Source organism: Peromyscus californicus, unplaced genomic scaffold (assembly GCF_007827085.1).
Source record: "Peromyscus californicus insignis strain IS unplaced genomic scaffold, ASM782708v3 Scaffold_11__1_contigs__length_118956290, whole genome shotgun sequence".
Classification (NCBI taxonomy): Eukaryota; Metazoa; Chordata; class Mammalia; order Rodentia; family Cricetidae; genus Peromyscus; species Peromyscus californicus.
In genome coordinates this window covers 111,775,070-111,802,809 of record NW_026294402.1, presented here as the reverse complement: position 1 = coordinate 111,802,809, position 27,740 = coordinate 111,775,070, and the positions used below count along the sequence as shown (strand labels likewise).

Sequence of the window (27,740 nt, the reverse complement as noted above, 5' to 3'; positions counted from 1 at the left end):
ATTGTCTACACATCATATACCTAGACTCATTGCCCCTGCACCTTGAGCTGTTAGCTTCATCTCCAAGTTGGATGAGTTTTGGGACTGTGACATTCATGAGTGGAAAGGTCACTGGCATGTGTTCTCCTTTGGCCATATGGAGCTCCCTTGCCCCTCGCTGTGGTGAATGTCACAGATGGCACTTTTCTTGTCCTTGGGTAGTTCGTGTCCACTGATTTCTAAGACATTGGCAAGTGTTTCATTCCTGGACCTGTCACTCTTGGCTGTCTGCTGTGAGTCAGTTGGCCCAAGGCAGATGAGTTTGTCTTTTTGGAGAGACAATTTTCATTTTTGTATGTTCATTTTATTCTTTGAGAATTTTGAGCATTTGAAAATAGTCTTTCATTTTCTACAACTCCTCCTATGTCCTCCCCCACTTCTGTACCCACCCAGCTTCATGTTCTTGACCTCTCTTAAATAAAATCATCATCAGTTGCAACAACAAAACTACACACACACACACACACACACACACACACACACACACAGAGAGAGAGAGAGAGAGAGAGAGAGAGAGAGAGAGAGACAGACAGACAGACAGACAGACAGACAGACAGAGAGAGAGAGGAGAGAGAGAGAGAATGGAGTCTGATTTGTGTCATCCATCTAATCTTTAGCATGGAGTAGAGCCTGACCTGGGGTTTTTATTTGTGTGTGTGTGTGTGTGTGTGTGTGTGTGTGTGTGTGTGTGTGTGTGTGTTTGTACACTTGCACACAGGTAACAGACCAGAAGAAGGCACAGGGTCCCCTGGAGCTGGAGTTACAGCTTGGAGACTGGGAGCTGCTTGATAAGGGTTCTGGGAACAGAATTCTTGTCTTCTGCAAGAGTAGTAAGTGCCCCTAACCCCTGAACCATCTCTTCATCTGCTTTAATTTTGATTTTCCACCATTTGCTTGAGGCATGATTCACCATTTTTCTGCTGTGTCCCAAAATGAATGCTTAGATTATCTGTTATAGACTTGTATCTATTTCTAACATGTGTGGGTAGTACCAGCACCATGTATTTTTCTCCATCACTTACTTTTTTCTGTCTGTATCCAAATATTTAAATTGGGTTCTTGTCAAGAACGTATTTGACTTTTTAAAGTGTCTTATGATCTATTTTATATCATTTGCATTTAACAAAAGTTTTGATGTTTTCTCCTCACATACTTCTTTTTGTTTTACCCTTCTTTGGTTTTAATGGAGCATTGTATGATTGGATTTTATCTCTTCTCTTCTCATAGAGAATCTTGTTGTCATATAGCTTACCATGAAAAATTCTAACTATTCCAAAATGGACTTCACATTAAACTAAAACACAGCTAGTTAGTTTATGTATTTAGTTACTTTTCTCATTGCAGTGACAAAAGGTCTCATGAAAGCAGCTCAGGGCAGGAAGGACTTCTGTGGGTTCCCAGTTTGAGGGCACAGTCCATCATTGCTGGGAAAGGAGGGTGGCAGGAGCTTGAGGCAGCTGGTCACATTGCATCCCTAGCCAGGTAGCAGAGAAAGATGTTGCCCATTCTCAGCTCACTTTCTCCTTTTTAATCCCAGCCATAGAATAGTGCTATCCACACCCCAGCCTGTGGGGTGGCGCTCTCCACAACCCAGCCTGCAGAATGGTGCTATCCACACCCAGCCTATGGGATGATGCTATCCACATTTAGACCGTGTCTTTCTATCTCAAATTGAACCCAGTGTAGAAACTCTCCCAAAGACATGTTCAGGGGCTTGTTTGTCTCCTAGCTGATTGTAGATCTGGGTAAGTTGGAAATCAGTATTAGCCACTGAACCTTATAACGAAGTGTTCCCAATTCCCCTCGGCCATCTGATGACGTCATGCCATCACTTTCATTTAACCTTATGCCATAACCAGTGCTGTTTTGATGCTGTATCACCTCAAGCAATTTTCCTTTAGATCTATAAGGGGAAATGAAAGATTTCATTTTCTACCCATTTCTTCCTTTTCTGCCATTCTTTTGATTTTCTAGCTTCTTGTTTTCCTCTCCCTGAAGAACTCCTTTTAACATTTCTTGCAGGACTCATCTTTTGGGAATGAATTTCTTCAGTTTTGTTTACCTGAGAAAAATGTTTATTCTTTTTTACTATAGAAGGATAATGTCTCATATACAGAATTCTAGTTTTATGTACACCTATTAAAACTTCAACTATTTAAACTCTTACTTCTTTTTATAATATTTTTATTTTTAAAATTATAATGTAATTACATCATTTTCTTCCTTCCTGTTTCTCCCTCCAATCTGCTCCACACCTTGCTCTAAAATTAGTAGCCTCATTTTCTTCTGATTGTTGTTTTACACAAACACATACACACTTCCAAAATGCATAAATACAGCCTGTTTAGTCTGTATGATGTTCCCTGTGTGTATATGGTCTCAGGGCTGACCATTTGATGTTGGATAACCAATTGGAAGGTGCTCCTTCCTAGGAAAGACCATTTCTTCTGCTTTCAGTTTGCCTAGCTGCCCACAGTTCTTAGACATGGTTGAGACCCCGTGATCTTTCCCCTCCCGTGTTTGTATGTCTACTGGTATCATAGTTGTTAGGGTCTTGTCTAGGCAACCGTGTTGACCCCGTGCTGCTGAAGTCACGGATAATGGAGAAGCAACAAATGGGACTTTACCAAGTCAGCATAATTCCTAGCTACAGTCAAAAATGTTTCTCCCTTTCCTCACAGAGAAGTGTAGTTCTCTCCCCTCATCAAAGACACTTATCTTTGCAACGAAGGGAGAACAATACAGAAAATGACAACAGATCAAAGTGTGGTGAACTAGAGATGATGTGGTACCCAGTCCTAACTGATCCATCTCCAGCACAGTTGCACCTGAAGCTTGGGCAGCATTGCAGAAGAGGGGGCGGGAGGACTGTATGAGCCAGAGCAACAGGAAGTGTGTGTGACATTGTGTCTCCTGGAAGTGTCAGAGAGGCTAAACTCTTACTTCCTTGGCTTACACAGACCCTGACAAACACTGCAGTAACCTGTTGCGTTCATCTGTAGTTCTCTAAAGATAGACTCACCTAGTTTCCTGGTTTCTCCTAAGAACATTTTCAGCATTTTTCTTAAGTTTGAATATAATATGCATATTCTCATTGGTATTTTTTCTTCTGTCCTGGGTCCCTAAGACTGGGGCTTGATGCCTTACTATTGGAATGTTCTAAGCCACGTTCCAGACCCTCCTTCCATTCTCTGACTGCATTCTTTTATTTCTGGTGTTGAAACTGAAATGTCTTATTTCAATTAAATCACTATTATTTTGATCATCATTTCTCTACATACTATGGTTGGGGAAGTTTCTCCTAGATTCTTTTTGCGGTCCTTCTTTACCCACATCCAGCCTGTTGACAGGCATCTGCAATGATGATCTCTTTGGTGGCATCTCATTTGGGTTATGGTGGTTTTGATTCTTCCCATCACTTTTTGAGTATTAGAGTTTTCATCTCCTTATATGACACTCTTGATGAACATTATCTGTTGTTTCATTGGATCTATACTTGCCATAGTTTTTTTTTATTTCACTTTTTAATAAAATCCAAAACCTAGGTTGGATCCAAGCCTGATTCAATAGATGCCTTCTTCAGATGGAGATTTTTGTTTCATTTTAGTATGGCTTGTAATATTTTGTTGTTGAAAGCTGGAGATATTGTATTTGGTAAAAGAACTTGAGGCAAATAGGACTTTAGGGTGAGGATTTATGATAGTCTGGGTTGTAATTGGACTGTGTTTTTTATTGCTATAGCTGTGGGCATCAGTGGCTTCACATTCTTCTAGTGAGAGTCTTTTTCTTCCTCCTCTTTACTTTGAGTTTCTGTGAGTGCTCCTCCATAGAAGGGGTGTATATGCCTTCCAACTGTATTGTTCCAGGACACTGTAAGAACCCTCCTGGTGTTGTGGTAAGGTATAGGAAAGGGTGAGCATGCCACAATCTACCCATCTCTCTTCATTCCCAATCTCTTTCCTTTATTTTTGTCCCTCCTCCCCTCCCTCCCTCCCTCCCTCCCTCCCTCCCTCCCTCCCTTCCCTCTCTATTTATTTTGATATAGTCTCACTCTGGAACCCTGGCTAGTCTAGAACACTTTATGTAGACCAGGATGTCTTTGACCTTACAGCAGTTCCCCTGCCTCTACCCATCAAGTGCTGGGATTACAGATGGGCACTACCACACAGAACAGCATTTGGAATGTATTTATTTTCAGGCTTCTGTGTCTCTGACAACAGCACTCAGAAGCATCTGGACACGTTATAAATTCATCTACCTCAGTTCCTACCGCATTCTGCCTGTAACATTCAGAATGCATATATTGATTGATGATTGATTGATTTGCTGCCCTGACTCAGTTGACTTTTTTGTCACCCTGCTGATCCCCTCGCTGAAGAGGGGAGGCTGTCCATGGCTGATATGAAGACTGAGAGTGGCTCACAGACACTCTCCCCCTTGCCAGAGTCCTACAGAGATTTTCTCCTTGTCTTTACTGAATCGTCTGGTGTGGATTGGGGTAGCAGGTACATGGAAGGATGGGGACTCTTCCAACACTGAGTACCCAGGAGCCTATTCCTTTTAAAGTAGTCTGCAAGTGGCCTCCTGAAATCCTTCCAGTTATTGAAGTGTTCCTACCATTTTCTGGCCTTTGTGGCTTCAGCTGCAGGGAAGGTCGTCTTGAGTATGTCTCTAAGATGCACAACTCACTCTTTCCAGTGTACAGAGTCACAAGTTAGCCTGCACATTCAATTCTCCAATAGAAGCAAGAAAATTCATTGATTTCTATTTGTTTCTAGATGTTTCCATTGAAAGGATGAAAGTAATGACTTTCATATCCTTTGCATCTTAGTAAGTGTATAAAAATATGTGTGTGTGTGTACATGTGAGTGTGTGCATGTGTGAACTTGTACATGTACCTAGACATATACCCACATCTCTGTTTCATAATTCCTTATTGCTTTGGACAAGTTTGCATTGTACTAAGTTAGTTTTGCTGTCTTGGTAATTTTTTTGAGATGGGATTTCACTGTGTTGCCCACATCATCCTTAAATTCTCAGCTTCAATGACCCACGTCAGTAAGTTTGGACACACTTCACTTTTCCTACCTTTGGTGCTGTTTTACCCAGAGGGCACTGTTTACAGTTCTACACATTGTTTATTCTGTCAGGCATCAAATGAGGGAGCAGAGGGTCAGATCCTGTGTGGGAAGAAAAGGAAGCCCCATAAACAGGACTCTTCCCTGTCTTCATCCTGCTTCATCTCCACCCATGCCTGTGGTGGTGTTAGCTGGACTGTAGAGTGGGAAAACCCTGGTCCATTATGAACAGTGCTACTTACAAGGGGATAGGAAGGCATCTTGGTCTTTGTCTCTCTCTCTCTCTCTCTCTCTCTCTCTCTCTCTCTCTCTCTCTCTCTCTGTCTCATGTGTGTGCATGTACATGTAAGTGTATATGTGTGCATACACACATGTATGTGTGTGTATATGTGTGTGAATGTGTGTGCATGCCTGAGTGTGTGTATGTGTGTGTGTTTCCACATGTGGAAATCAGTATTTAACCTGAGTGTCATTCCACCTTGGTTTTTGATACAGTGTCTCTCTTTGGCCTAAAACTTACCAAGAAGGCCACCCTGGGTGGCCAGCAAGCTCCTGGGGTTCTGCCTATCTCTGCCTTCCCCATGCTGGGGTTCCAATCTCACATTGCCTTCTCTGCCTTTCTTTTATGAGTTCTGGGGACCACAACCAGGCCCCACTACATGTATGACAAGCATTTTCACAGCAGGTCCCTCCCGCTAGCCCCTCTGATAGCCAGTTTACTTACAGGACTGAATTCTGCATAGGATGCTCTGTGGAGAAGGGGTGTTGGCTGTTTGCTCAGGAGAGACGCTCGGGTAAGTTGAGGAGCATTGTGTGACATTTATTACCAACCTGTGAAAATCTGAGAAATGAAGTAAATAGCAAAGCCTCTTCTAGAAAATGCTCCTGAATGATGGTTTAGCCGAAATCTGATAGTTGGTATTTTATGGCAATTTTCTATATAACAAGAGTTGATATTGAGTTTATTTCACAAGTGTCTCTAGAGTCCTTATCCTTCCAAGGCATTATTACTTCTCCAAAGCAAACAGTAGAAGAAAAAATACTTCAGGCTATAAGATAAGGACAGTGTGTGTGTGTGTGTGTGTGTGTGTGTGTGTGTGTGTGTGTGTGTGTGTTAATGCCGCGAAAGTGAGCTGAACCTGTGTATGTGTTCATGCTGAGTCCATACCTTGAGAGTGAGCATGCATCTGTGTAAGTCTGCAGTGAAGGGTGGAAAGTTTAGTTTAGTTTAGTTTAGTTTGCTATTGAATCATGTAGATTGATAAGACTGCATCGTATTACTTTGTAGACGTTGCAAAATCATTCCCTCTGCACAATTTGTTAATGAGAAAAAAAGAGAGGGCAATTTAATGAAATTTACTTGATTTCAATGAGCAACTCCTGGGTAATTCTCTACAATATTTTAAACAAATATACCATTAAAACCTTGTATTACATCTCTTTTGCCCAACTTCTTTCATTGTTTTTCCAATTTAAGTTATAGAATTACCACATCCAATCACCCACTTTAAAATTCTCGCAGGCGTTTTGACTACAAAGTCAGAACAATCTTGCCAGTGACTTCAATGGGTTGCTAACACGGTAGGAAAGAGAAGAGTAGGTTCTTGTCAATAAAGATGTGAGTCAGGGTATGTTTTAATTCTGCTCCTGCCACAAAAGACTGTTTGACTTTTCAAAAATCAATAGCTAAGTCCTTACTGCTTAAATAGGGATTAAAATACTCATTAGACTTATATAAAATTGCAGAAATGTTGATAAAATATGATAGTACATGTAAAACATAGAGTCTTCTGGAATTCTGGCCTACTTTGCATATTTAACCAATGGGAAATTTTTTCATATGCACATATATATCAAGTTTACATGCACACATGCATGTAAAATATGGTTATGGAACCTAGGGCTTCTTGAATGCTAGACAAGTGCTCTACCACTGAGCTATTACACATCTCCCAGCACTGAAAGTTTCTTCTGAAAACTTTTAGAAGTTCTATCTGAATAGGCAAATGGTTTACATGGCATTAACTTGTATGAATGCCATTCCTTACTTCCACATGGTGAATGGTCCTACAGGTCAGCACATGTAAATGAGGAATAAAGATGGGTTAATGGGGGTGCAGACGGGTCCTGGCAGAGGTGAGGTAGAGACCCAGCATCTCCTGCAGAGAACTCCAAGCCCTAACCAATAGCTCTTTAGCAGATGAGCCTTACCTGGAAGAGAACATAGAACAAACGGTACCTCAGAATCAGATGTTGGCATTTGGGGACGTACCGCTCCTGAGGCCACTCGTGGTTGGTAGAAGATATCTATTTCCTTTTAAGTTACCATACTGAATGTGTTGGCACAAAGGGGCAATCTCGTCACGGATGGTAGAACAGGGTGCTCTTGCTTGTTAGACTAACAACTTTAGTTATATAAACACGATCTAGTGACATGAGTGTTTTAGATTTTTGAATAACATTGTTTTCTAAGCATAATTTTTCCTTTCTAAATTGTCAAGGAGGAGAGGGTGACCTGATACTTCTATTTTTATTGAGATATAACCCCTGATTAATGCAACTTGTTTTTCATGTGGCTTTTAGTGTCTTCACAGAACTATGTGGCCATCGATCTGTCCACTTCCTCTTCATTTTGTCTCCATGTTTGTCCCTAGCTCTCCTCCACTCATTCTCCTGGTGATGGAAATCTAGTAATCCGCATTCTGTCCCTGACAGTTTATCTATTCTGAAAACTTCATAGACTGGATCATACAATGTGACCAGTCCTGGCTGCTTTCTGTCACTGAATACAATCACGAGTTCACATCGTGGTGTGAATCACAGCCCTTCCATCTCATAGCTGCAGTTTGTTGACAGATGTTTGGGTTGTTTCTGTTTGGGTTACTGTGAATAGTACTTCTATACATATTTGTATGTAATTTTGCATGCAGATGACTTTAAAATTAATAGATCCAATTTTTATGTCTGTTTTAGTGTGATAATTAATGCAATGTTCATTATCAGCTTGACAGGATCTAGAATCCCCAAGGAGACAAACCTCTGGCTGTGCCTGTGAAGGGACTATCTTGATCAGGTCATTGAAATGCAAGCACTCTCACTTGGCGTGGGGGGCACCATTCCCTCAGCTTGGATCCTGGGCTGCATACAAAGGAGAAAGTGAGCTGAGTGTGAACTTCCTGGCTGTACCAGGTGCCTCATGCTCCTGCTGCTGTGACTTCCTGCCAGGGTAGACTGTGTCTCCTAGAACTGTGAGCTGATATAAACCCTTCCTCCTCTAAGTCACATTTATCAGGTCCATTGTCACACTGTGGGAGAAGTCGCTAAAGTAGTTTAAGTTTTTAGAATAATTGAAGGGATGTACAGAGCCCTTACGTACCAACTCTTTCCCCAACCATTTCCCAGTTTCTTCTATAGCACTGGTTCCCAATCTTCCTAAGGCTGCGATTTTTTAATACAGTTCCTCATGTTGTGGTGACCCTCCCAACCATAAAATTATTTTCGTTGCTACTTCATAGCTGTAATTTTGCTACTGTTATAAATAGTAATATAACTATTTTTGAGGTAGAGGTTTGGCAGATTGGCTATGATCCACAGGTTGAGAACTGTTCTTCTGTGGTCTTACACTGGTTTGATACTTTATTTGCATTCAGGAGTAATTTGGTACAGTCCTTCCTTGGTGGGACCCTCGGTACAGGTACAGTTTTTCTGCATTTTTATGGACTTCTACCCTGCTGACAAACAAAGTCTGAATCAACCCTGGTTAAGTCATCAGTCACCCCCTGCCTCAGCACTTTCTTTTTTTGACCAGCACATTTGCTAGTGCCAACTTTTATTACCAGCTCTAGCAGTTGGGATATTAAACAATACTTCTTCTGTTATTTAACAGCTGTCCCCAGTTTAAAGTCCTTTGCTCTTCGTGGGGTCTGGGCCAACAAAAGCAGACTCCATAGGTTAGATGGCAGGCATCTAGACTTGTGCTTTGGAGCAACTTCTTCTACCTCGGCCTCTTTCCATGACAGTTAGATGACCCATTCTCACTGTAATCTGACTACAGAGTTGTGAGGTCTAAATTCCTCTGAGATCTTGGTTCTTATTGGTTCAGCTGTTCCTTTCCATCAATGTCCCCAGATTGTTGTTAGTCTTAAAATTTTAAAAATGTCCAGAATTCTCCAAAAGGTGATTTTTTGATAATTTCTCTCTCAGAATTTTGTGGTTCTTATAGAAGAGAGATCTGTGGCATCCTTGTTCCCCTGTTCCCACATGATGTCATCCCCCACTGCCCATGCAGGAGACATGTTCTTTGTGAGCAAAGGAGTATTTGATGAGCATGCTGTCCTAGGTCACTTTCCCCCAAAGTTAGCTTAGGATGAAAATGCCTGTGTGTACAGGAGAGAACACTAAAATGTTTGAGGGGAACAGGCCAGAGAGACAGAGTAACCTGCAGTAACAGCATGGTTTAAACTATACCTGGACCCCAGATTAACCTAACTCTGATGAGGAGCTCGGGGTAAATTGTGCCTCATTCTGTCTATTACCATAGGATATAGTGTGTCCTGGCCCTCCCCTAATTAGGTACTGGAGTCCTAAACCTTAGTATCGCTCATCTGACTGTATTTAGAGACAGGCTCTTTAAAGAGACAAATTACAATGAAGTCACATGGGTGGGATCAATCCAATTGGATGGGTCTCCTAATAAATAATAACACAGGGGTGACCATGTAAAAACAAGGGAGATGACCATTTAAAAGCCAGGGCTAGAGAGTTCAGAGAAATCAGTCCTGCTAATAACTTGAACTCAGACTTCTGGCCTTTAGACTGTGGGAAACAAACTTACTTAACCACCCACCATGTAGGATTTTGTCCCTTGAATGATTTGGTGGTTCCCATGTTGTAGATGATGGGGACATTGGTTACCAGGCACGCCAAGCCATCTGTGCTTGTGTCTAAAACAGCCTTGGTAGGTAGAAGGTGGAGTTGCAGAAGCTGCTTTTAAAATCAGAAGCATGCAGAGGCTAGAGAGGGAATCCCAGCCATGGAACCAAGAATCTGAGCAACTAGAACCCAGCCTGGTTAGGGTTTGCCCTAAAGTTTTTGGTTGCATACAAGAAAAATCATTCTTCAGAGGTCAAAGTAGAAAATAAGCCTATTAAATCATATTAATCTCTTCATCATTTATAAGAAGCCTGAAAAATATTTTCCAGGATTACATAAGAATTAACAATGCCTGGAGTGATGGTTAATTTTGATTGACAACTTGATTGGATTAAAGAAAAGCCTACAGAATCAGGGAGGAACACCCTCAGGTCTATTTGTAAGGGCATTTCGAAAGAGGATTAGCTGTGGGTGGTCGATCCACCATGAATATGGACAGCATCATCTCATGGGCTAGGGATATGGACTGAATAAAAATGGGGAGAGGGGTTTTCAGCTGGGTTCCAACATTCTTCTCTCTGTTTCTGAGGTGCTGAGTGTGAGGAAGCAGGCACAAAGAGATAGTTCCATTGTTCCTCTCCTATGATAAACTGTGTCCCCTCAAACCATGAGTCAAGTTAGGTTTTATCAGGTTTTAAGTCACATCAATAAAGTCACTCTTTACTTAGATAGCCTATCAGAACTGGTTCTGTGAAGATACCATGGTGGATGCCATTAAAAGACTTTAAGCAATAGGTCTGGTTGTTCTGGAAGTGATATATATGGAGGGAATGTGAGACAAAGCCTTATTTGTCCTGCCTTGTACTTCAGTGTTTGACTCTGTCATGTCTGATAGGCATGCTCTTGGATTTGATTCTCTTGAGGAGAGTCAAGACTTTATACAGAAGAGGCCCTCTGCTTTACCCCAGGATGGAAAGGTGGGGGATCGTCTGATATAGAAGAACACATAAAGCTTCCGGGTTTCCCACGTGCTAACTGTCTCTTGGAGGTGGTCTTTAACACAAAGTGTGCTATTTTGTCTACATTCAAAGGGAAGCCACCATGTCGATGGCTGTTGGCTTACAGCACTTGATTGTAAGTGTTAGTCTAAAATACATTGTAGGGGAAGGGGGTTGTTCCTCACAATTGCTTTTCTGAGCTACTCCACTTTTCCAGAAGAGGCCATGTTTAATCACACATGCTTTACTGGAGGTAGTGCTTAGTTTTCTTGGATATTATTTTGGGCACTCTGCCACCTCCCTCTGGGTAAAACTCTAGTTCTCCACTCCATTCTCTGTAAATATTCCAATGTGATTTCCTTCCTACTTCTTACAAGCAAGCAGATGTCCTTCATGTGTGGCCTTCTGGAATTAGTGTTTTTTTGGCATCTTGTTCCTACAAATGTTCTCCATCCCTTTCTTGAAGTACATAGATGAGATACAGAAAGTATGAATATTTGTTCATTTCACAGGTGTTAGGTGATGTCATTGAGCATGTGATGCCTGCTAGTTTCAGTAAAGTAAAATCACTCCAAATCTACCTGTTCTTAATCTTTTTGAAGTTCTCTCCTATATTCATCCCTCCCCATCATATAATCCAGCTGTGTCTCATATCAGGCAACAGGAAGACTTTCAGGAGAAAAAAGTATATAATGATCTGATCAAACATCCAACTATAACTTAAGAAATTTCATCCTTAAAAATCAATTTGTATATTCATTTTTTTTTTGCTTTGAGACAGGATGTTACTCTGTAGGTCAAATTGGCCTGTAACTCACTATATAGCCAGGCTCAGCTTGAACTCATGGCAATCCTCCTGTCTCAGCATTCCACAAACACATGAAAATGATCTTGATGGATCTATATGATCTTGGCACCTTGGCATTAATGGACTTTCATTGAGTGGTGCTAGCTGGCTATGATAGTGCTTAAACCTGGAGAAGAAGGGAAAAAATACCAACCAAAGATACTTGATTCTGTATTGTTGGTATGTGTGGTAGCTTGAATGTAATTGGCCCCCATAATCTCATAGAGAGTGGCACTATTAGGAAGTATAGTCTTGTTGGAGGAAGTGTGTCATTGTGGGGATAGACTTTGAGATTTCCTATGCTCAAGTTATTCCCAGTGTCATAGTTGACTTCCTACTGCCTTCTGATCAAGATGTAGCCAGCACCATGTCTGCCTACACACTGCTGTGCTCCCTGCCATGATGATAATGCACTGAACCTCTGAAACTGTAAGCAAGCCATCCCAATTAAATGTTTTCCTTAGAAGAGTTGCCATGGTCATGGTGTCCTAACTAAGACAACTTGGTATCAAGGACTGGGGTATTGCTATGATAGGCTTGGCTATGTTTTTGTTTGAAGTTAGGAAAGCAGTGGAATGCTTTAAGCACTACTTAATGGGGCATACTAGTAGGGGCATGGAAGAAAGTGGTGCTGAATGTGATTTGATGAACTGTGGGGATCAAGAATTTTAAGAGGAAAAGAGTGTTAGTATGTAGCCTAGAGCTTGGTCTTGTAATATTTTGGTGAAGGAAGTGGCTGCTTTTTGTCCTTGTCCGAAGAGTCTGCCTGAGGCTAAAGTGAAGAGTTTTGGATTAATTCCATTGAGAGAGGAAATCTCAAGACAGCCTAGTATAGACTCTGTTGTATGGTTATTAGTGTTAACTCTGAGGAAGATTTGTAATGAAAAGGAGCAAGCTTAGCAACGAAAAATGTTTAAGGAGAAAAGGAGCATCAGAAAGTGGAATGGAGCTTAATTCTGTGTTCAAGGAGAAAAACAGATTAAGAAATTGAATAAAGGGAGTAGTAACCTCAGGGCAAGATCCCACCCACCTTAGTTTCCAACTTGTAAAAAGGAATCAAAGAAAAGATTAGAGTTGGGGTGGTGCAAGCCTTTAATCCTAGCACTTGGAAGGCAGAGGTTGCCAGAATTCTTGAGTTCGAGGCCAACCTTGTCTACAGATCCAGTTTCAGGACAGCCAGGCTTAGGCAGTGAAGGTAACAATCAAAAAAAGAAAGCCAGTAAAGATGTAACTGAATGAGGGGGCCATGTTCCAGGCCCAGGAAGTAACAGAAATTGGCAGCTTTAGTCACATGGTTCTGGCTTTGGAGTTAAGGCTAGAAGAAACAGGTTATGGAATTTGCCGTGAGACTAAGGAAAGTCGCTGAGGCCAGGCATGTGTCAGGGGTGTCCCTGAATGGAAGTTTAATAAAAAGGCCTTTGCATGAAGCTATGAAGTTGAAGCCTGGATTGCCTTGGAGAACCCAAGATATTAGAGATGCCAGAGTCTTGGGACACCTGCCATGGAGAGCTGCTAACAGGGAGTAGAACCAGCCCAAGAGAAAGAAGTGTGTTGCAGTCAACAAAGCTGAACAGAGTTGGAGATCTGAAGAGTGTTTTGATATGAGACATCAAGATGCAGTTTGGAGTTTGCCCAATTGGTTTTTGATCTTGCTTTTGTCCAGTATTTCCCCACTATGCCCCCTTCCCTGTGTTTTGGAATGGTAATGTATTTCCTGTGCCATTATATGATGGAAGTATGTGATCTGCTTTTTGATTTTGATTTTTATAGGTGATTACAGTTAAGAGATTGCATGAATCCAACCCTAACTATGACAGTATGTATGGATTCTAGTTATAACACAGTGTTTATGTACTAAGTAGATGTCAAAATGGATCAAATTAATGATCCTAGTGAGTAGAAGACATTGGCCTATATCTTCTAGTGCATTGAATGGAGAAGAAGGATGTCCAAGCTAGTTTATGTAAGCTTGACACAAGGCAAAGTCATCTGAAAGGAGGGAATGTAGGCTGAGAAAATGCCTTCATAAGATCAGGCTGTAGGCAAGCAAGCCTGTAGGGCATTTTCTTAATTAGTGATTGATGGGGGAGGGCTCAGTTTATTGTGAGTAGGTACCTCCCTGGGCTGGTAGTCCCAGATTCTATAAGAAGGCAGGCTAAGCACGCCATGAAGAGCAAGCCAGTATCAGCACTCCTCCATGGTCTTTGCATCAGCTCCTGCCTCCAGGTTCCTGCCGTGTTTGAGTTCCTGTCCTGACTTCCTTTGATGATGAACAGTGATGTGGAAATATAAGCCAAGTAAACCCTTTCCTCCCCAACTTGCTTTTGGCTTTGATGTTCCAACACATACTCAGACAAAGGTATATTATCATGTACAGTTGTCTTTAGAGGTACAGTGCTGGTGTTCCTGGGAGATATAAATTAATTTCTAGGGTAGATGGACAAGGAGGAAGATGGAAATGAGACACCTTAGAGAAAGAGAGAACAAAATTAGCCACCCAATCTTCTCTTTAGTGTTTTAATTTCATGTTAAGGCTTTCACATATGGGTACCACAGGTGAGTATATCAGGGATGCTTGGAGTTCTAAACTAGAAACCCCCCAATAATGGTTATATACTGAAAGCTGTGTTCTGTGTTAGTCAGGCTAGCCTATGCTGTGGTAACACATTCTGAAAGGTTCCTGGCTTAATTTAGCCAACAGTTATTTTACATGAAGTTATGATACAGTGTGGATCAGGCAACTGTCTTCAATAGCTCCTTCTGTGTGATCCCCAACACTACCACACTGCAGCCATGCCATGTGCAACAAAGGGCTCCTGTCACGACTGCTAGAATAGAAGAGTCTGGTGGTAAAGGAATTTTACATTATTTAAACTATTCTTTAAAATAATTACCATCTCTTCTAGTCCTGTTAGGGACTAACACTCAGTGAGATGGTCCCTGCTTCACTGTACCAATGGCTAGTATGCTCTCAAAGAAAACATGATGTCCTTATCCTAGCTTCAGTTTTCTGTTCTGAGGGGGAAATGACATTGTGTTGGCATTCAGTCTGTGTCTGATTATGAACTATGCTAATAGTAGAAGGGATGCATTAGCCTCAAATATTCTTGAAGGAATGTATTAGCAACAGGCATTCTTAATAAAGTTATCAACTTCCTGACAATAACACTCTCAGGGTGAATGTAGGAAAGAAAACAGGAGCAGTAATAATTACAAGCTATCCCAGTAGAGTTCTCATGTTAACATTTGACACATCTTAGCCTCTGCATTTCCATTTACTGTTTGTATCACCATTGAACTCCCTGGGCTGAAGTTTGATGTTCTGTGAGTGATGTAAGGGCATTGACATAGTCTCTTTGGTACCCATGCTCCTGTAATTAAGTGATGACATCATCTCTGTCCTCTTTTCTTGTGTATCAAATACTTGACATAAACTTTGTAACTAAGGGAATTTTTTAATTGAAAAAAATTGTTGAGGGTCAAAATCTCACACATCTCACCTGAATTGGAGTTTTGTAGATTCAGTTTGCCATCTGTTACCTCCTCTAGCTACCTAGTATATATATACATTCTCCCTTTTATTAAAATATGTATTTGTTTTCTGGAGTGATTTCCTTACATCCTAAGGGATATGCAAACCTTGCTTATCATCTTACTTTTCCTTAGAATATTGTTGCACAGCTTTTCAAAGATTGTATTTGTATAAGAACAAATCAAATGCTATTATTCTGTGAAATGGGAGAGTAAGAGTCAAATGGGACCCGAAGTTTAACCTGTTAGTGAATGTTGTGTTTAAGATGTGAACATTCTGCCTCTGTTGTTAGCTATTCTGTGAGAAGAATGTGCTGGAATCTAGTATACCATTTTATCTCTATGGGATGCCTTAAGTAAGTCACCTTCGTCTCAGATCAGTGACTTCATTATCTAAAATGGGCTGAGTAGCAGCATCCATCCAGCACATTAGCTGTGAAGAGCAAATGAGAATGTGCTTGACAAGTTGGTCACACCATATATTGTCAACAGATGTTAGCCATCGTTACAATAACCATGATGGATGCTGCTGCTTCCTCAACTATCAATTAATTGTACTATAATTGTTTAGTTAATCATATGTTATACTCCCTGCCCCTCAACTCCATTTCAATGGACAATGAGTTAAATTTGCATTATAGAACCAAATTTTTCTCACATCAAGCTAGGGAGGTGGCTCAGTCTTCACAGTGCTTGCCTGGTAGGCACAAGGACTCAAGCTGGATGCTGAAAACCACATAAAAAATGCCAAGCATGGTGGCTCATGCTTGCCATCCCAGCAGTCAGGAGGCAGAGACTGGCAGATTCTTGGGACATTCAACATAGCCAGTCAATATAGCCTACTTAACAAGTGCCAGGCCATTGAGAGACAGAGAGAGAAAGACATACAGAGACAGAGAGGGGAGAGAAAGGGAGAGAGAGAGAGAGAGAGAGAGAGAGAGAGAGAGAGAGAGAGAGGAGAACCTGAAGACTGATCATCCAAAGTTGTCCTTTGTCATCCATACATGCATACATGTGTGGACACATATGTGCCTGGTATTCCACCACACACATGCACGCATGAATGTGTATACATACATACATACAGAGAGAGAGAGAGAGAGAGAGAGAGAGAGAGAGAGAGAGAGAGAGAGAGAGAGGAGCAATAATTAGCCCAAGTCTTTAAAAGCAGCAAAGTGATTCTATCCATAGAATTTGAGTATTACCATGGTTTCTTGAGTCTAATTTTAATTTATAATGGTATTTTAGTTTAATTGTGTATTTTATAAATGATTCACTACTTATTATGGTACCTACTATGCACTTAATTAAATGCTGAACAAAACAGCACATTTATGCACTGAAATTATAATCCCTGCTTAGGAAGAAGCACCTTGCTTCTGAGGTTATTTTTCTAGGGTACATAGCACATCAGTCAGTTGATTATTCATTAGGTAAATTTAGAAGCTCAGCACTTTCATAACCACAGCTCATACATCTAGGAAGCCCAGCCAGCTGACCTCCACAGCATCCCACTCTAGGAGAGGCCTCACAACAAACAAACAAACAGGAATGGAGAGATGATTGAACTTAGGCAAGCAGATAAGGAACCTGGAGCAAAACGTCAACTATTTCTCCAGAACATTGGACAGATTTGTGGCTGATGAGTGGAATGACACCTAGAAATTCCTGACACCCTCCACTTGAATGCTGCTTTGGGTGTGACCCACTGTGTTTCAGTAGACTTTCTTATGGACGGGACTTTATTCGCTGGAGCAAGGTGACCTTCCAGTACCTACACCAGTGGAGAAATCACACACACACACACACACACACACACACACACACACACACACACACAAAACGCTAACTGCAGATAGTCTCTCCAGGAGATAAAGCCTCATGGCTGCTTGCTTCCCCTGTCCATGATGAAATGTTGCTGGACCAACCTTGTGCAGGTCTTACACAGAGAGCACAGGGGTAGTGAATTCACAAGAGCACATCTTCCTATCATCTGGCTCTTACATTCTATTGCATCTTCCTCTTAAGATAGTCCTTGAGTCTGGGAAGAGGTTGTATTGCTGACTCACTTAGGGCCAAGGACTTATTCTCACCACTCTGGCCAGCCTGGAGCCTGAGAATTGTCCACTTTGGTAAGAAGCTTCTCTGGTGAAGGCTGGGCATAGCCCTCGCTTTGCTTATGGTTATAAACATGTTATTTAGGAGATAGTTTGACAACATGATCATTTAGCAAAAGAGTAGCAGTAGCCTCTGCTGAGGGCCTATGACCCCACAGCCAAGGACTTTTGAACAGTGTCATCTAAGCAGGCCTGGGTTTCCTCTTGGGAATGGGCCTCGAATCCAACTGGAGAGTGGTTGGCTACGTCATATCAGTCAGAGCACTGTTGCAAAGGATAGTGCACCATGCCTGGAAGGTCATTGCTGTACCTCAGGAGCCACAGCTAGTTAAGATGGTTGGTGGCTTTTGTCCCCAGCATAGTTCCTTCTGGCACAAAGACAAGCCAGCAAGAAAGATGCTCCAGACCCGCTGCAGGTCCATGTCTCCATATTCTGTGAGTGTGGGATGTTCAGCGATGGAGTCTCACCATTAAGTTCTGATAAAGCAACCAAGAGCAATAGCAATAGCTTGCATGTATTGCTTTGAGGGTCGGGGCCTCCCTGACCAGTGATTCACAGGGAGGCACCTCACATCTACCATGGGATTTTGTATTAACCTATGACCTCTGGGAGAAGCATTATCTACCCTTTCAGATTCCAATTTCTATATTATACTTGTTATAAATGAGCAGATTTTCATATGACTTGTTCATAAAGGTTTGGTTACCCTTCCCCCTCCATTTTTCTATGTTCCCATTCTTTCCCTACTTAGATTTCCCACCCCTAGTATTCCCCCTATAATCTCATGTCCAATATGTTCTGCTCTTCCCCCTCCTTAGGCCGTCTTCTTCTTCTCTCTTCTATTGGCCCCTTTATGTTTTTTTCTGGGTTTCACAGGCACTCATAGTTAAAAACAATACTCTAAAAATGTGTAAGTAGGATCCATACATCAGGGAAAGCATGGGGGCTGTCTTTCTGGGACTGGCTTACCTTACTCAGTATAATAGTTTACAGATGCATCCATTTTCCTACAAACTTCTTGAGTTTATTCTTCTTTGCTGCTGAATAAAAAATTCCACAGTGTATATGCACCACATTTTCATCAGTTGATGGACACCTAAGCTGGTTCCATTTCCTCCCTGTTCATTTTCTCCCTGAACAGAATCAAAATGAAAACCGAAGTGTGGGTTCTCTGTTGTATGATGTGGAGTCTTTGGGGTATGTGTCTAGGAGTGGTATAGTTGGGTTGTATGGAAGGTCCACTCTTAGCTTTTGGATGAACCTCCACACTGGCTTCCATAGTGGCTGCACAAGATTATGCTCCCACCAGCAGTAGATAAGGGTTAGACTTGGCCTGCATCCTCACCAGCATTGGGTGTTACTTGTTTGCCCACTCTTAGACATTCTAAATGGCTGAGATGAAACCCTAGGACAGTTTAATTTGCATCTCCCTGATGGTTAAAATGCTGGCCACTTTTTAAAGGTGTCCGTTAACTGTTTGTGTTTATTCTTTTAAGAGCTCTCTGTTTGGTTCAAGGACCATTTTTAAAACCAGGTGTTTTTCTTTTTTGTTTGTTTGTTTGTTTGTTTTTTAGGCCTTTTATATATTCTAGATAGTAATCTTCAGTCAGTATAGCTGGCACAGATTTTCTCCATTCTACAGTCTGCCTCTTCACCCGGTTGACAGTCTCCTTTGCTGACAATACCTTTTAATTTTGTGAGGTCCCAGTTGTCCATTGTTGGCCTTATTTCCTGAGTGACCAGTCCTATTCAGAAAGTCCTCGGCTATGTCAATACTGTCAGGCCTCTCTGCTTTATTCTCTAGCCATTTCAGGGTTTGGGGCCTGACAGCGATACATTTGATCCAATCCACTTCAAATTAGTATTTTTGCAGGATGAGAGAGAAAGGCCCAAGTTTTATTCTTCTACATGTATGCATCTGTTTTTCCCAGCATCCTTTGTTGAAGAGGCTGCCTTTTCTCCAAATGTATATTGCATGTTTGTAAGATTTCAGGAGCCTATAGTCACATAGACTTACATCTGTGTAGTCTATTCTGTTCTGTTCTGTTCTATTCTATTCTATTATTCTACTCTATTTTCTATTCCATGGACATTTTCCCAAGCACGCCTGGATTTTTAAGGTGCTTATTGAAAAGTAAGCAGTTACTCTGATAGGCTTACCTTTATATGTGAGATGGACCCTTTGTCTTGGTGTTCTTAATACATTTTTTTCTGTGTGTTGTCCTTTAACTGTGATATGATGTGGGTAGTTTCTTTTCTGGTACTGTGTATTTGCTGTTCCGTGAGCTTTGTGTAGCAAGATGGACAACTCTTTTCTTACATTTAGGAAGATTTCTTCTACGATTTTATTGGAAATAGCTCCTATGCTGCTTATTTGTTTTTCTCATCAATTTAAGTTAGGGTAATCTGAGAGGAGGGAACCTCAAATGTGAAAGCACCCCTATCAGACTGGCATAGGAGCAAGCTTGTGGGTTATTTTCTTAATTTATGCTTGATGTGGAAGGGCCTAGCCTACTGTGGGTGGTGCCATCCCTGGACTGGTGGTCCTGGATGATTTAAGATGTCAAGCTGAGCAAGCCATGGGGATCAAGCCAGTCAGCAGCACTCCTCCGTGTCCTCTGCTTCAGTTCCTGCCTCCAGGCTCCTGCCTCCAGGTTCCTGCCCTGACTTCCTTTCATGGATGACTATATATTGTAAGCTGAAATAAACCCTTTTTCTCTCAAGTTACTTTTGGTTAAGGTGTTTATCACAGCACTAAAAGCAAAGTAGGAGAGTTCCTATTTGGTGTGAAACTGTGCCACTTCTCCTGTGTCCATAATTCATAAATTTTAACCTTTTCACGGTGTCTCAGAGTTCTAGCATATCCCCTCATAGGCTTTTAAAAAGTTATCATTGACCTTGACTGAGTTACCCAATTCCTCTGCCTTGTCTTCAAGTCCTGAAATTATGACTTCCACATGATACATTCTATTGATAAGGCTTTCCAATGTAGTTTTATCTGATCTTATTATGATATTGTCCATTTCCATCCTTATTCAGTTCTTCAGTATTTTGATTTACTTAGTAATTCTCTTTTCATATCCTGTATGAACCTCCTTTCTTCATCTAGCTATGTGTTCTCTTGGTATATATCCTTTTCCTCTTTGAGCTAAACATGTTTACGTACAGTTTCATCAAGGTCATTTTGATTGAGGGGGTATCATTATGGAACTAGCAACTTTTGGAAGGAGCAACTTATCTTGTTTATTCATGGTCCTTGTGTTTTTGCACTGGGACCATCCTATCTGGGGTTAGATCATTAAGACGTTTTCTGTTATTTTAAAATTCAATCTGCCTTTCTACTCTTAGAGGACCTTTGCAGTTTCAGGAGAGACTTGACGGCAGTAGTTTCTGGTGATGCTTTCCCCTTAAGTCTGTTGCTCAGGGCCCCAGATTGTGTCTGTAGACTCTGTCTGTGAATACCATCTACAAGGAGCTGGATCCAAGGTATCTGTGTGCTCCCTAACCTCCAGTAACAAAAGAGAACTTGCCTTTTCATTTGTTTTGTGTACATGTATGCACATGGTCTGTGAGCGCCAGGGCACGCCTGTGGGAGTCTGTTCTCTCCTTCCAGCATGAGGCTCCTGAGGATTGAGCTCCAGCTTGCTGGCAGGAACCTTTCCTCATTGAATCACCATGGATTGTTCTGTTTTGTTTTGTGTTTGTTATTTTCCTTTCATGTCTTTGGTTTGGGCCTCTAAGATGTTTTGAGTTCACGGCTAGACGGCCTCCTTTTGGGTGCACTGCCCTTTCCCACTCACACAGCTGCTCATTTCATCTTCCTTCCCTCCATGTTCTCTTGCTAGAACATTCCTTCTCCTCCTGAGCCCGGACAGTCGGCTTCTTCCATCTCCCCACCTCCTCTCCTTCCTTTCTGCCTCTTTCTCTTTTGTTTCCTGCCTTCCAGTTCACCTCTGCAAGTCTCCTTCCTCACGCGTTCTTCTCCTCCTTCCCCTCAGCCTCTTCCTCCTGCCTCTCTCCTCTCTCTCTCTCTCTCTCTCTCTCTCTCTCTCTCTCTCTCTCTCTCTCTCTCTCTCTCTCTCCATCGTGCTTTGGCTTCAGCTGCAAACACTTTGGAGCTCCCGTGTGTCCTCTGGGCCAAGGATGGCTTTGTGGGCCCTCAGGCCAGGTGAGTGTCACTCTTGTAAGATTAGAGGAGCTCTGCCATATGGTTGGTGTCTTTAGGGAAACAAAGTGCCACCACCTGAGTGCCTTGGCACTGCGGAAATCTATTGTCATGGTTCTAGAAGTTAGAAACCAAAGGGTTGGCCAGGCCTGCTCCCTCTGAATCACTGATCACCATGCTTCCCATGCCTCTCCACATTTCTCAGAGCCTCATTGACTAAAGGGACTCCCAGCCCACACCATCTCTCTTCATCCACCCTTTCTTTGTGTCTGTGTATATGCATATCTCCTTCTTTTTATGATATAGGATGCCATCACCTTAGCTTAGAATGGAAATTAATGACCTCACTATAACTTGATTACCTCTATAAAGCCCTATTTTCCAAAATATCCTATTCACTAGGGATGCATTGATCATTAAGTCAACATATAGATTTTATGAATGGGTATTAGGTTTGTGATCTAATTCATATGTCAAGTGTTGAGAATATAGATAATTTTAATGGCCACAGAGTAATGTTGCTGGGAAGGGAAGGCATTTATTTATAATTAAACTTAAGCATGAGTGGATTATATACAACTTTAATATGAAGAAAATACACTTAGTCAATGAATCTCTAGTCTTAAAGCTATTATTTAAGTTTTGCTCCAGCTTTTCTTGCTAAAAACACTTCTATAGCTTTATTTTTTTAATGAAGAATAAACATTCCTGGCCACAAGATTCACTTAGAGTTGAGGAAACCTAAATGAGATGTACTCCCCGAGGCCCTGGGGAGGCGGGGTTGTACTGCTCCGCAGGAGTGGCCACTCCTCGCTGTGGATAACAGTGTTTCCTTGCCCATTATCTCAGGGAGATGACCATCCTCACATAAGTCTTGGGAATTAGAAAAAACATAAAAACAAATGCCGTAATCATACTTCGTTTGATGACTATGAAGACGCCTTGCAGAAAACAAATTCTTGAATCTCTTCCTGTAAGGTGACAAACAGAGACAAATGTTCTCTAATCAAATCCAAGTTGGAGGCCCTGGGGTCTCGGAGTGGAGCGGTGGACCCTGCAGCATTTGCAACTGCATTTGCAGTGGGGGCAGCTTAGACTTTTAGAATACTTGAGACTTTGAAAGCAAAACATGGGAGACCCTGAAGTCTTGCTTTTGGTAAATCCAGTATTGGGTATATTCCAACACTGTGGTGGTCACTTGGGACAGGAAATGAGGTCACAGAAAACCCCATTCAAAGGCTCCTAGAAGGCGCTGGGGGGATAACTAAATTGGCAAACTGCTTGTCTTGAAGTGTGAGGACCTGAGTCTGACTCCCTCCCCACAATTCATATTAAAATTGGGGTGTGGTAGTGTGTGTTTATAGCTCCAGAGCTGGGAAGGTGGACACAGCTGGATCCCTGGACCTCACTGGCCAGCCCCCCAGCCCACTTGGCATGCTTTAGGCCAGTTAGAGACTATTTCAAAAAAGTTAAAGTAAGGTGGCTGGTATCCGATGAATGATAGTCAGGATTGTCCCCTGGCCTCCATAGGTATACAGATACATGTGTACCTGCACACACACCCACACCCACACACCCTTAAATGTCTTGCTTGAATGAGCCACAGGACTAGACTTTGGGGCACATAGTGCTTGGAAGGATCCTGGCAGTTAATCTTTCTCAACCCCTCTCCACCTTCTCACTTGAACAGTATTAGAGAGAGTGTGATGAGGGCAGGTCTGAGCTGGCTCTCTTGTGTTCATTCTCCCTGCTGTGGGAATATTCATGAAAAGGTAGGTTGATACCATCCCCTCATATACTTTGAAACTGTTTTTCATTTTGGGCAAGCTGTCTATACTAAATGTCTCATCCCACCCCTCTTGGGTGTAGTCACTTTTTTATAAACAGAAAAAGTAACAACCCTTTTCCAATGTTCTGTTGAAGCTAGTGGTATCATGTCCCATGACTAATTTGGTAACATAATTTTCCAAAGTAAACTTCTTAGGATTCCTAAAAAGAATGGGAAAGTGCTATATGGGTAGTCTTTGAATCTATCTATGACTTTTACTTGTGGGTCTTTCCTGTAAGAGCTGAGGGATTTAAATAGACAACAGGGAATTAAATAGAAATATCATCCCATAAGTAGAATGTAGGTTGTCATTGTTAGCTCCAACATAATGAACAATGACTGAATGATAATGATCTCAAACAGAGGTCCCCCATATGCTTATTTTGGGTGACTTCCAGGATGCTGACTTAAATATGATGCCACAAGCTCACCAGCATCTCTCCAAGCATCATGTCATTATACTGCTCTCAGAGTCTCATAGGGATTTTAAGCTTTTTGCAGTTAGTTGAATCATAACAGTGAAATCAGATCCCAGAAGGCTTTGTAGATAATCATTCAATGTCAAGGGAGGGAGGAGGTGGAGATAGGGAGGAAGGAGATGGGAAATAGGGAGGAAGGAGGTGGAAGATAGGTAGGAGGGAGGTGGGAAATAGGAAGGAAGGAGGTGGGAGACAGGGAGGAAGGAGGTGGAGGTAGAGAGGAAGGAGGTGGGAAATAGGAAGGAAGGAGGTGGAAGACAGGGAGGAAGGAGGTGGAAGACAGGGAGGAAGGAGGTGGGAGATAGGAAGGAAGGAGGTGGAGGTAGAGAGGAAGGAGGTGGAGGTAGAGAGGAAGGAGGTGGAGACAGGGAGGAAGGAGGTGGAGACCGAAAAGGAAGCTGAATTGAAGCCCTAATGCTGTTTGTCCTCCACTGAGGGATGCTTCTTCAAATTAGAGTCCAAAGACTTTTCTACTCAGCCTTTCGTCTTCTGCAGACACTTGAACATCTTTGTGTGGAGCTGGCATATTAACAGTGCATGGTATATTTAAGCCAATATTTCTCTCTGTATATCATTCTAATATCCAAAATCCAAATTTCACTGTGTTCTCATATGTAAGTAAAGCTACGTCGATCCTTCTTTTGTATCCTGCAGATTTAATTTACAGGTTTAACATTTTCATTGATTTGGTAATAGTCCGAACAAATCCAAAGACTGTGAAGTGTGTGCTGGTTCAGACCCAACACTAGTCTCGGATGGATGAAGGTGGAGGAGAAACCTGCCTAGGAAATAGGAAGTTATTATGTGGTGGTATTTTACTTGTACTCTAGCTACATTATTAGATCTATCAACCTCCGTGGATTAGAGTTTCAACTCATTATTCACAGTTTTGAACAAACCTTGAAGATGGTAGAGACTTGCTCTTCATTGACGCGGTGGGTGACGACACATAACTGAGTTCATCGAAGTCTGACCTGTGACCATCAGCTTTAGCATCATCCGGGTGCTGGGGAGAAATGGAGAACATTACACGGTAGAGGTGCTTGCTTTGCAAGCATGAGGACCGGTGTTCAGATCCCTAGAACTTTACATAAAAGCCAGTGAGCATGGTGGCTTGCCTGTAGTCCTAGACCACGAGACCAGAGAAAGCTGGCTAGTGAGGCTAACAATTCGATGAGGTCTGAGTTTTATTGAGAGGCCTGACCTCAGTGAATGAGGTAGAAGAGCAACTGAGGATGATTCCTGACCTGAACCTCCACATAAACACCACTGGGCACCTGGGTGTACACACACACACACACACACACACACACACACACACACGGGGTGGGGGTGGGAGCTAAAAAAACAAACCATGACAATCTTAGGCTTCACCCCAGACTGTGGAATTAGAGTCACCAACATGCCGGGAAGTTCTCATTTTCTGTGTATGAGTACATTCACATCAAGTGTGTGGTGAAATTCTATATCAGTCTTTGAATGATGTATGTAAACAGTTTGATGGCCATCACTTTTAGAGAAGAATGGGGGACAAATGAGCTCACCCCAAAAGAAATAAAAGGTCAGAACTAAACCCCTAAAGTAAACAAACCACAGAAGGAACACACATGGGTGGGTGGACATCCAGGAACCCAAAACACAGCCACCTTTAATTTTAATCTTTATAGCATGAGCAGAACTGATTAGCATAATTACTGGGGACATTCACAGTGCTTGAAGGACCATTTGCATTTATATCTTCATGGTGAAAATGTAAATGCATTCTTATATTTATGAAGAATTTCATACACAAGTCTTGAAACATATTTTTTCATTATGCAATAAATACTCTTACGTGATTGGAAGATTTAAACCCTAATCCTTAAAAAATTTGGTAATCCATGCCTTTCATTATATTCCCTTTTGCACAGAAGCAGCAGTGGAGTTGTTTTATACTGGCCAGACATGATTGAAATGTCAGAATACTTCAATTCCAGTCAAAAATAGATAGTATGCTTCCATTCTTTGTCCTGAGGAGACACCATTGATTCAGGTGAAAGGGCTGTAAATGTGAGAAAGCTTCCTGTGATTAAATATTTTTAGTCATGCATCTAGGAAAACATAACCTGTTCATTTATATCATGTTACTTTCTGTCCCTTAAGTGTCAAAACAGGTTTAGTGGGGTTTGGGAAGTGTGGAAAAGCACCAACAGTAGAAAAGGTTAAAAGTAGCTGGTTAACAAATAGGTCCCTAAGATCCCACTTGTCCCCACTGACTGAGGGACAGAGACTCTCGAGGTGAGGACTCATGCCCATGTGTGGCTCATGTTCCATCTCTGCAAACCTCTGAGTGAACCACAGGCTCCCCAGCTATCACGATCATTTTGTTGTGAGAGAAAATGTGCCCACACCCTCCACACTTGGAGTCGCCCTCACGTCATCTGCAGCATTACTAAGCATTCTGAGTGTTTGCTAAGTTTTGAGTTTGGTTTGTGAACTTTCTCTGCCTAGCATAGCCCTGTCTCCTGTCTCTCTTCCTCCAACGCTGTGCTCCTCCCCAGTGCTCCCCATGCTGTGCTTCTCCCCAGTGGTCTAGGAAGGATGTCAGCTACAAGTGCTAGATCACTGACCTAGACCAAAGAACTGAAGTATACCACAAGTCAGAAGTCAAAGCGTGATGACTGCCTTGCCCCAGTGATATCATCAAGGGCCCACACTCCTTCCAACCCCCTGATCCATAGTCTTCCCAGGCTGATGCCTTCCCTTTGTGAGTGCTAACGTGTCCATCACAGCTCTGGGTATCTTTTGTAAACAAACATTTATTCTTTGAGAATTTCATAGGTTTATCCTTCTTTATTAAAAATCGATTACATTTTTAACGTATTGGGGAGGTGGTACACGTGTGGAGGTCAGAGGAGAACGTGCGGAAGTTGGTTCTCTCCTTCAACTAGGGACTGAACTGCAGCAGTCAGGCTTGGCTGAGCCAGAGCCGCGGCCCTGAGCGTGGCTCGTCCTCACACTGAAACACTGAGCTGAAAAGACACGACCAGGTGGCACAAAAGGGGATGCTTTCTTCTCTCTGCTCTAATCAGGGAGGAAAATCTCAAATAGGAGCCACCTTCCAGACGTCGCATTACGTCTCCTAGTCGACAACTGGTGACTGTGACTGTTAGCTGCAAGAAAGGCAGAGGAAGAAAGTATTTGGCTTTTAAAATCCTCATTAGTGGAAGACAGATGAGCAAGAAAAGCTTGGGGAATAGCTGATGTGCGGGTCACAGACAAGATCTGAGGAGCATATGGAGCAATCAAATTGGCCAACTTCAGAGGCCTCCTCTGTGCTGTCTGCCTCGGAGAAGCTCTGTGTCATTCTGTCTAGTTCCAGTGTGCCCGTGAATCCCTCCTGGGCCTCAGTGAGACATTAATACAACAGGCCAGGAGTGGAGTCTGGGTAGTTGTATAGCTCACATCTGCACAACCATGTCCTATATTTTGCCTACTTTTACAATTCTATAAAAGCCTGGTATGGCAGTCATAGGGAATAAATCATTATTTCTCAGGCAATGTATTATCATTATGTTTTGTTTAATGAGAGGCATGGCATAGAGTTATACAAAACTGTGCTAGTGTGCAGGGTTTTAGTTATATTGAGAACAAACAGAGCTTTGCAAATTCCTTTGTGTCCTCATCATTTTATTGGAAGATACATTTTGACTGGAGTCAATCTGCTCCCATGCAGCCTATTAAATGTTGTCACCAAGTTGATCAAAGAAAACTCATCTTCTAAGACAATACTGCCCCACAGTCTT

The 27,740-nt window shown here is 42.1% G+C and overlaps 1 protein-coding gene across 11 annotated transcripts in view; it reads left to right on the top strand.

Moving 5' to 3' along the window:
* Rbms3 (RNA binding motif single stranded interacting protein 3) overlaps positions 1-27,740 on the top strand; it is a 1,493,133-nt gene that overhangs the window by 503,959 nt on the left and 961,434 nt on the right. The gene's annotated exons all lie outside the window — the stretch shown is intronic.